We start from the raw sequence: 10,957 nt of genomic DNA, 5'->3' as shown, positions 1-10,957 counted from the left end.
CTATGCCACTACTTAGGTCCTCATATCCCTAGTTAACACACCTAAGTAGAACAATTGCCCTAGGTCCAACACATAAGCTACGGGTCAGGAATCCATGTGTGTCCAATATCAGATTAACAGAGTATCTCAAATAAAAATCATTAAGAATAAGCAATAATTGAATAAAATTATAATCTAAAGGAATCATACAAAGTCAAACCAACATATAATGCCGACAAGATTAAATAAGGTTCATCGTCACATAACCTACCCTAGAGGAGCTTTAGCTACTCATAATGAAAATTACAATACCAATTGAATAAAGAAGAAGAACATAAGAATTCCCTTAAGTGATTGACCTCTAATGGCTTCCAATGCTCTAAAAATAACCATTTGATGTTGTAAAATTGTGGTTTCAGTGTCAAAATTCATAACCCATGCCAAACTGCTGAAAATCCCGTTAAAAACACTCAAACCGGATCATAACGCGTCAGAAAAAGCTTAGAAGAAAGCTCCATCGTGCGCATTAAACAAGCATCGCACACGCAATGGTGCACGATTTCACGCATGGTTATTCCCGTAGCTTCATAAAAAATCATCCTTTTTCAGTAGAATTTTCACTAAGTCTAATTCTTCCATACTTAGTCATTTTTCACTAAGTCTAATTCTTCCATACTTAGTCATTTTTCACTCGTTCTTTGGTCTTCCTTCTTCATTTTGTATCAGCTTTCGCTTGTTTTCCCCCAATTCTTCACCTAATTATATGTAATGACGGACTGTCATCATAATCCCAAACTTGAATCTTTATTTGTCCTCAAGCCACTCACATGCAACTGCATATTTCAACAGACAATAAGTCGTACAATAACAATTAAACATCAACATATTTTTTCGTTACCTGACATTTGTTCCAACTTCCAACTTTTATCAGGAAAATTCGGAAAATATCCTCAACATTGACGAGTACTCAACTCGTCTCTCATCTCACTTTACTCACTCAATGGATAGGGTTATCACTCAATCAACATGCAAGATAAATTATACTTAGCTTGATCATGTTCTAATATAGTTCATCATAAAAATTGTAACACACACATAAGAGGTCTTTTTTGGTTGTAACTTGGCTTATGTTCGGGTAGGATATTTTTAGGAAAGTAGGCTTAAATCTTTGGATTTAGGTAGGTGCCTAGTTCTCCTTCTGTCATCTTACCGCTTTGTTCTTTCTTGCTGCTACTAGAGTTTCAGTCATTTTCTTTTTTTCTTTCTTTCTCATTTTTTTAAAGAAGTGGTGTTTTTTTTCACTTCTTATTTTCTCAATATTTTTGAATATTTTTGAAAATTTTGACCACTTCACTCAAGTACCCCAACCCCAAACTTAGAACTTTGCTCACTTCCAAGAGCATTCCCAAACTTAATATTTTTCCCTCAACTTTAAGAACCAAAATTCTACCTAACTTCAAAAAGAGGGTAGACAAAAATACTCTTTCAAGTGAAACGGTTAAGTGTTGTAGGCTACGTCACCGAAAGACAGGCTTAGGCTCAAAGTGGCTAGCATATGATGGTCCTAATACTACAATGTGGCTACAAAGGCTTAAAGTTATAAACAAAGAACACGCATCAATGTGTTTCAATCAATCTAGAAAATTTAATCGAAAATAGATCAAACCAGATAAAATAAAATTACACGAATACACCCTAAGAAAGAAAAAGTGAACAATGGAAATATTTTGGCTCAAACCTTACCAGATGAGGTATCTGAAGTTTGAATACAAGTTTGTCGATTCTTTTCTCTTCCTTTGCCTTCAAGTTGTCAATTTATTTCATTATGATCAAGTCCTTTTTTTTGTATTTTTCTTAGAACATTTGTTCAAGTCTAAAGTTAGAACTTGCAATCTGGAAAAAACATAAGCAACTACAAACTTATTAATTAATAACATAGAGATTTTAATGGAAAAATTGATGATTGAGTAGCTATTTCCTCTTAGGCTGGCCTTGAATAAAAATAAAATAAATTATGAAAAATAAAAATTGATTAAATAAATTGATGGGTTGCCTCCCATCCAGCGCTTCTTTTATATCAATTGCTTGAAGCTTGACATCAGGGGTCAGATAGTAAAAGGGAGGTTGTTTCTTCAAAAATTTCTCCTCCATAATAATGCTTCAGCCGTTTTCCATTGAGTTTAAACCGTCTCATATCTACCGGATCCTAAATTTCAATGGCTCCACTTTGACATACTTTCGTGACCACAAACGGACCATACCACTTTGACTTCGACTTTCTTGAGAATAATCTCAGCCTCGAATTGAACAACAATTCATGTTGCCCTACTTGAAACTGTCTTCTAACAAGCTTTTTGTCATGGTATATCTTAGTCCGTTCCTTGTAAATGAGTGCATTTTCATACGCAGATAATCACATCTCTTCCAATTCGTCCAGTTTCAATAATCTCTCCTTACCAGCTAACTTCTCATCAAAGTTCAGAAATTTTACGGCCTAATAAGCTTTATATTCCAATTCAACTAGGAGATGTCATGCTTTTCCATACACCGTTGGTATGGAGAGAACCCTAAACGTGGTTTGAAGGTTGTTTTGTATTCCTATAGAGCATCATCTAATTTAGTTGCCCAATCTTTTCTTGAGGTTTCCATGGTCTTCTCCAAAATTTGCTTAAATTGCCTATTTGATACTTCCACTTGACCGCAAGTCTGAGGATGATATGGTGTTGACACTTTATGCTTCAAATTATACTTTTCAAGAAAATTTTCCAAGTATTTGTTGCAAAAGTGTGTCCCACCATCACTAATTAAGACTCTGGCCACTCAAAACCTAGCGAAAATATTCTTTTTCAAAAAGTTAGTAACGGTTTGGGTGTCATTAACACTCAACACAACTGCTTCCACCCATTTAGTAACATAATCAACTCATACAAAAATATAAAGATATTTATTTTATTAGGGAAATGGACCCACAAAATAAATACTCCAACAATCAAATGTTACCTGTTTCATTGCACTTCGGACATGTAGACACATATAACTTACAGTTACTAAATAAGACAGGCCATCGAAACCCAATTTGTAAAATTTTCTCAGTCGTTCCCTCGCCGTTGTGGTGTCCTCCATATGCGGAACTATGGAAATGCCATATGATTTTTTCGGCTTCCTTACCCGTAACACACCTGCGAAGTAAACCACTGGGACTTCTCTTAAAGAGATAAAATTATCCCAAAGATAACAATTGGCTTCTTTATAGAAGAGTTTTCTTTGTTGCCATGTATATTCTTCTGGTACAACATTTGTTGCTTTAAATTTTTCCATGTCTGCAAACCAGGGTCTCTCATTAATGGCCATTAGATTTTCATCAGGAAATGTCTCTGTGATATTGTCCTTATTTTTGGTCACCTCGTCATTCTCTAATCTAGAAAGGTGATCCAACACCGCAATCTCCACACCCTTTTTATCCTTGATTTTCATATCAAATTCTTGCAACAAAAGCACCCATCATAGCAATCTTGGTCTTTAATAAATCTCATATAGAAAGTTGCATGCCCTAGAAAACTCCTAATTCCTTTGGCATTTACCAGAAGTGGGAGTTTTTCCATCACCTCAATTTTTGCTTGATCGATCTCTATACCTTTTTCAGAAATTTTATGGACGAGAACAATACCCCTAATGACCATGAAGTGACACTTTTCCCAATTTAGCACTAAGTTTGTCTCGACACATCTCTTAAGGACATTGTTCAATCAATCAAGACAACTATCATACGACTTACCAAAAACAGATAAATCATCCATAAATACCTCTATTGAATTTTCAATCATGTCATAGAAAATAGAAAGCATGCACCTTTGAAATGTTGCGGGCGCATTACATAATCCAAAAGGCATCTGTTTATATGCCAACATTCCAAATGGACATGTGAATGCAGTTTTCATCTGATCTACGGGATCGGCGACTATTTGATTGTATCCCGAATATCCATCTAGAAAGCAATCGTAGGCTTTCCCATCTAGTCTTTCAAGCATTTGATCCATAAATGGAAATGGAAAATGATCCTTTCAGGTTGCTACATTTAACCCGCGATAGTCAATACACATCCTCCACCCCGTAACAGTACAAGTTGGGCTCAATTCATTTTTTTTCATTTCAAATAACAGTGGTGCCCCCTTTTTTCGGGACTATGTGCATTGAGCTTACCCATGAACTATGAGAAATAGGATGAATCATAACTACCTCCAACAATTTAAGGACTTATTTTCTTACCACTTCCTTCATTTCTAGATTTAATCATCGTTGAGGTTGAATAACTGATTTGAGTTCTTCCTCAAGCTTGATTTTATGCATACAATAGGATGGGTTGATTCTCTTCAAATTTGACACTCTCCATCCCAATGCTTCTTTGTTTTCTCTAAGTACTCGCAATAATTTTTCTTCTTTAACTTTTGATAAAGTACTACTAATAATTGCAGGGTGCTTGTGCCCTGGACTTAGAAAAATATATTTCAAATGCTATGGGAGTTCGTTTAGTTCGGGATCTGTTGGTTTTTCCACACTAGTTCCTCATAGTTATTCAAATTTCTTATAAGCACGATCCAACTGAGTTGCTTGTAATTAGAGTACCACCTTGTTTACTTCTTCATGCTCATCTCTTGATACAGTCTCTTCAATGGATTGTACTAGCACCTTTACCGTTGGTGAAGATGGGCCATTTTATTTTGAAACATTTTCTATCAACTTATCGATTAAGTTAATTTGGTAGCATTGTAAATCCTCTTGAGCGTGCTTCATGGCTTAAAAAACATTGAATGTTACTTGCTCTTTATTAAATCGTAGGATTAGCTCTCTTCTTTCCACATCAATTAATTCTCTACCCGTGGCTAGAAAAGGTCTTTCTAACAATAAAGGTGTCTCAGTGTCTTCTAGCATATCTAAAATGACGAAATCGGCCACAAACCATAAGTCATCAACTTTTAATAATACATCTTCTAGAACCTCATAGGGATAAGTGACATATTGGTTGGCTAAAGTCAAGGTCATTTTTGTAGGTTTCGGTTCCCCACAATTTTGTTTCCTCATCATAGATAACGACATAAAATTTATGCTTGCTCCTAGATCGCAAAGTGTCTTGCCAATTTTTAATGGACCTATAGAGATCAAAATAGTAAATCTTCCTTGATCTGTTAGCTTAGGTGGTAGTTTCTACTGAATAATTGCACTACATACCTCTACTAAAGCAACATTTTCATTATCCCTCGACTTGAGCTAACCATTCAACAGTTCCTTCATGAATTTAGCACAAACGGGCATTTATTCCAAAGCATCACAAAAAGGAATGTTCACTTGTAACGCAGTGAGCATCTCCATGAATTTTTTACACTACAACAAACAAGACCTTAGACAGCGCTTTTTTTAGCCTTAGACAGCGCTTTAAAGCGCTGTCTAAACCTCCGCTGCTAAAGGTTTAGACAGCGCTTTTTTAAATCTTAAAAGCGTTGTCTAAGCCCCCCCCCCCCCCCTTAGACAGCGCTTTGGCCAAAAGCGCTTTATAAGACCCTCTTATTTTAAATTTTTTAGGTATACCTTAGACAGCGCTTTTGAAAAGCGCTGTCTAAGCCCCACCCCCTTAGACAGCGCTTTGGCCAAAAGCGCTTTCTAAGACCCTCCTATTTTAATTTTTTTAGGTATACCTTAGACAGCGCTTTTCAAAAAGCGCTGTCTAAGCCCCCCCCTTAGACAGCGCTTTTGCCTAAAGCGCTTTCTAATCCCCCCCTTAGACAGCGCTTTTTACCAGCAAAACCGTCAGCTTTCTCAATGAGATCATCAATGGAAACAGCACCTAATTGATCTTTATTTTCACCGAGCAGTGATGAAGAAGGCTACATGTTAGTCCCCATCCCTAGACGCCTTCCCGTTTCCTTACCTATTGCGAGTTGATCACCTGAAAGTTTTTTTTGTAGCATGAGTATAGTTTGCATTATATAAAATCATTGACTCAATTTCAAATGACGGTGGTACTGTGATACAACGTACCAGTGATCATTTTGACACTAACGCCAAGATCAAGAGCTCTTCTGATTGTTTCTGCGCTATCATGTCTCGGAGGGTCAAAAAGAGGGAGAAGAGCAACAAACTCCCATGGTCCTCCTGCACTTTCCTTACTTCCCTCCGGTACTTCCTATATGAAAAAAAAAACTTTGGTGCTAAGGAAAGAATACATGATAATTGACTTATCCGATTATGAAGAATTCGTAAGAGGGAAATAAACCTGTCTTGCAATCCCAAGAGAACGAAGTCCACGTTCTGCAAACTTGTCAATCATCGCATGAACCTTCCGTTCGATTTCTGCCTTGTTTTGTGCAAGATTGAGAATCTACACAGTATATGAGAAAAGTTTATCAATGATCGGTAGGTTGCGTGGTTCTTGAAAAGCGAGAATGAATTATGTATTACCTGCTCTGGTGCACCTTTGCTAACCCTGTGCATATTACCAGCACCATCAATGTATGTAAGGGCAGTTCTTTTATCAGTTGGATTAAACGGAAGGAAATGAACTTCTTTTATTCCAGCTCGTGCCTTGCGAAACCAAAGGACTATTAGTAGACTAACCAAATTTCAACTACACAACATGATGGAAAACAAACTTTGAAGAGTCTGTACCTCCTTTGGGTCTGCCAACATTGAAACGATTGCGCAATCAATTGCATCTTGGTTCTCCATCCTTGATGCTCTTGCAGCCATAAGTACAACCAAATCCTTGCCAACACCTTTGGCAAAAACCTGCCAGATATTCATGATTGTTAGGGGAAACAAAGTTAATATACATCCTGGTCAAAGATTGTTTCAGTCAGAATTCAAACTCGGGTTTTTCCGAATACTAATATTTATCTGTTTGTATACTTTTGACAAAAAAAGAAACTTATGTCTCAAGTAATTGCGATGTTCTATTTTATCTTTAGAAAGAATAAGATTAAAACCTCAATCATTTCCTTGTCCACTGTAAGCTTGTTAAGAGTTAATGTGCCTGTTTTGTCACTGCATAACACATCCATTCCGGCCATTTCTTCAATAGCAGTCATTCTCTTTGTTATAGCACCCTGCAACAATGATGCATATGATCAAAACTTGACAACATCTTTAAAAAGCTACTGAAATGTTGGAATAATCAATGTACTAATTGCAAACCTGCTGAGATAACTTATGTGAGCCAATAGCCATTGTAACTGAAAGAACAGTTGGCATTGCAATAGGGATTCCTCCAATTAGTAGCACTAGAAGGTTATCAATACCATTTCTGTAACCATATCCGTGGACGCCGTATATCACAATGATTTCAATAATCATTCCAATAGCAATTGAACAGATGCAGAAATTTCCAATAGATGTCAAAACCTGTAATAATATTTGTCACGCAGTGAGCATTACTATCACAACATTCGGTGATGTCAAATAGTGGCTATAACAATGTAAGTATAGTGGAATTTGAACAAATCGCTTTTGTCTGCGATACATTATTTAGTATATTATGTACCTGTTGGAAATGTCCAACGTGTGTTGTGTTTTCGACGAGATGAGCTGCCTTTCCGAAAAATGTGTGAACTCCAGTTGCTATGACTACGGCTTCAATTTCTCCTTGCTTGCAAGTTGAACCAGAATATACTCCTTCTCCGGGATGTTTAGTCACAGGGAGTGACTCTCCGGTAAGAGCAAACTAAAAGTACAAACAGCAAAAACATAACTTCAATTACAAGAAATCTAGAATCTGATATCAACATCAATAAACTCGTGGAAGATATTATTCGTTGTGACGCTTGAATCATGCATCAGTAATTTCAAAGTACTTTATAGATTTTACCTGATCAATCTTCAAAGGGTCACCTTCAAGGAGACGTGCGTCGGCAGGAATGATGTCCCCTAGCTTGATGCTAACTATGTCTCCAGGGACCAATACCGAAGCATCTTCTTCGCTCCATTTTCCGTCACGAAGTACCTATTAATCAAATATAATTAGAAATCAAAGAAACTATGAGCAAGACAAGATAACAAAGAGATTATAAGAGAAGAAGAAGAAGAACCTTTGCTTTTGGAGCCAATCTTGCCATAAGGGCAGCAGCTGCATTACCAGCATTATTTTCTTCTATGAAACTTATGGTTGAGTTTATAATTAGCAAAATAATTATGCCAACAAAATCTTGATAATCTCCTCTCTTTCCCTGCATAATCAAAGCGTTGTTATATTAAACCGGTTGATATTAAAAACCATTGTTTTAAAACCAGGACCGAAGATCTAGCGGTGAGACTTCTAGATAATGGTTCAATAAGTTGAAACACACTGATTGAACCAGCAGACGGACTAATCGGTTCTTAGTTCAACCAGTTAAACTGGACGGTCTGGTTTTAAAAACACTAGTTGAAAGTTCAAACATGACTTTTCACCTTAACAAACTTCTACCACCAAAATCTTTCTTGTATGTATTCCATAATCCTTTTGTAAAATGAATAACATTTGTAACTTTCAAATTAAGTTAACCAAAGGTTATAAGAGTACAGTTTCATAGTTATTCTAATTTTGTATGATTTGAAATAATGAAAACCATTGAGAAATAACAAAACAAACAAAAAAAGGAAGAGACTTACCCCTCCATGTGCCATAGCAATGGCCATGAGAGCAGCAGCTTCCATAACCCATGACAAAGGATTCCACATAAACCCTAAAAACTTCAGTATTTTACTTTCCTGTACAAGAAGTTAAAGTTACATAACAATTTGGTAAGAAACTATATAAGCACTTAAGTCAGGATTCTAACCTTTTTTTCTTCAAGTTTATTGTATCCAAACATGTCAAGCCTCTCTTGTACTTCCTCAGAGGTTAAACCTTCTTTTGTGCATTTTAGATTATCAAATACCTCCTCAATAGGAATGTTCTCCTATACATACAACAAATTCCAAATTTATCAAATGTCTAATACTTCTGATGGAAGGTGTGTATAGTGTCTGACACGTCTCAGTGTTTCACATCGACGCAATACAGACACAGACACATGTATCAGTGTCATGTTTTGACATACCAAATCAACAGCTTCCTTTATAACAGCATCAAGAGACATAGTCCCTTCCACCATTTTCTTTATTTTCTGCTCCCCTTCAATTTTGAGCTCTAAATCAAAATGAGTTAAAATTACAAAATTATGGAACCTAATGGGCATAATTTGTTTCAAAATTATGGGCATACCTTAATTACAAAATTACAAAATTATGCAATCGATAACGAATAACCTTTGTGTAATTTGTTTCACGTATTGCGGGTTTCGGAAACGGTGAAAGACGAACAAAACGCAGTAGAAATGACGAACTGAATCAGAAATGAAAAAATGCAGAAATGAAGAACATACCGCAGTAGAAATGACGTTCTGAAACCGATTCTTCAAACACTTTTGGTATTGAAACCGAATGATTACAATGTATTCTCGTTCGCTGTTAGGGTTCGCTGGAGGGGTTTAATCGCAGGAGGGAAAACAAAAAGAACTGAGAACGAAATTTAATTTTAATTAGACCTTAGACAGCGCTTTTGTGGAAAGCGCTTTCTAAGATATGCCTTAGACAGCGCTTTCTAAACCCCCACCTTAGACAGCGCTTTTGGTTTTAATTTTTTTTTTAATTGAAAGACTTTAAACAGCGCTTTCTCAAAAGCGCTGACTAAGGTCTATATTTAAAAGCGCTTTCTAAAAGCGCTGTCTAAGGGGGAGGGGGGGGGGTCTTAGACAGCGCTTTCTAAAAGCATTGTCTAAGACCCCCCCTTAGACAGCGCTTTCATTATTTTTTTAGAACATTTTCCGTGTTTTATTTTTATTTTAACCTTAGACAGCGCTTTCTTTTAAAAGCGCTGTCTAAGATGCGATGTTAAAAAACCTTTTTGGCGTAGTGTTAAACTACCTTACTTCCAATTCTCTCTTAGGTTTCTTCTTGTTCAAAGGGTAAGGTGAATCATTATCAATAACCTTATCAAGTGTCTTTCCCCCCTCATAGTTTTCCCTAGAAACTTCTTCGTCAGTTGTGGTGTATTTATGATTCTCCTCCCTCTCATTACTCTTTTCCACTCTTTTTTTTCTCGGCCTTTTCCTTTTGGACTGATGTGATTATTCTATTTCTCAACTCGGTTGCATCACAACTTTCTCTTTCTTGCATTAACAATGTGATTTGTTCTGACAGATTAGACATTTGCCCTTCCATTTTTCCCACTGACTCCTCATGCTTTTCACTTAACAAGTATTATGATTCAGTGATCCTCACTAATTCACTTTAAATTACCAACATAAATTGAGTAAGTGTATCCTCTAATGATGAGAGCTTGCATTCCGCATTAGTTTGTTGTACTTTCGGATTAACACTAATGGTGATAGCTTGTACTGTTGGTGTAAGCCCTAGAGGCCAATACTTTTGGTACTTGTATCGAATTATTTATTAACAATAAAAGGCTTTTTTTTTATTATGTTTGTTTAATAAAGTCCCTAGAATAGCTAGTCCGTTTATGTATCAAGTGTGACTTAATCATGAGATCACATTAAACATAAGGACACTATTCTTAAAGTATTCGTAGTCGAGCTTTATTATGAAGTGGGACAACATTAAAGCATTAAGACTATTATGTATATAGACTGATGATCACATCTTATGGATCATGCATAAGGAGTTATCAAGTCTTAAACATAGGTATAAATATTAAGAGTAATATTTATACTAGATTGACCCGCTATGAGAATACTATATAGAATGTTATGCAAAGTGTCATAAGTTATTATCATGGGGATAATGGTGTATACCACCCTTCGACCTGAAACCACTATGGACCCTAGATGTAGAGTCGAGTGCCTTATTGCTGATCAAACGTTATCCGTAACTGGATGACCATAAAGACAGTTGATGGGTACTCCACGAAGCATGTTGAGGGACATGAGTGACCTAGATGGAATTTGCCCAT

General features: G+C 36.3%; 1 pseudogene; it reads right to left on the bottom strand.

The window, feature by feature from the left end:
• Window positions 1–2,392: 2,392 nt before the first annotated feature.
• LOC127102091 (plasma membrane ATPase 1-like) lies at window positions 2,393–9,101 on the bottom strand (annotated as a pseudogene).
• Window positions 9,102–10,957: the final 1,856 nt, after the last annotated feature.

Source organism: Lathyrus oleraceus, chromosome 7 (genome assembly GCF_024323335.1).
Source record: "Lathyrus oleraceus cultivar Zhongwan6 chromosome 7, CAAS_Psat_ZW6_1.0, whole genome shotgun sequence".
NCBI classification, from domain to species: Eukaryota; Viridiplantae; Streptophyta; class Magnoliopsida; order Fabales; family Fabaceae; genus Lathyrus; species Lathyrus oleraceus.
This window is presented reverse-complemented; position numbering and strand designations above follow the sequence as displayed.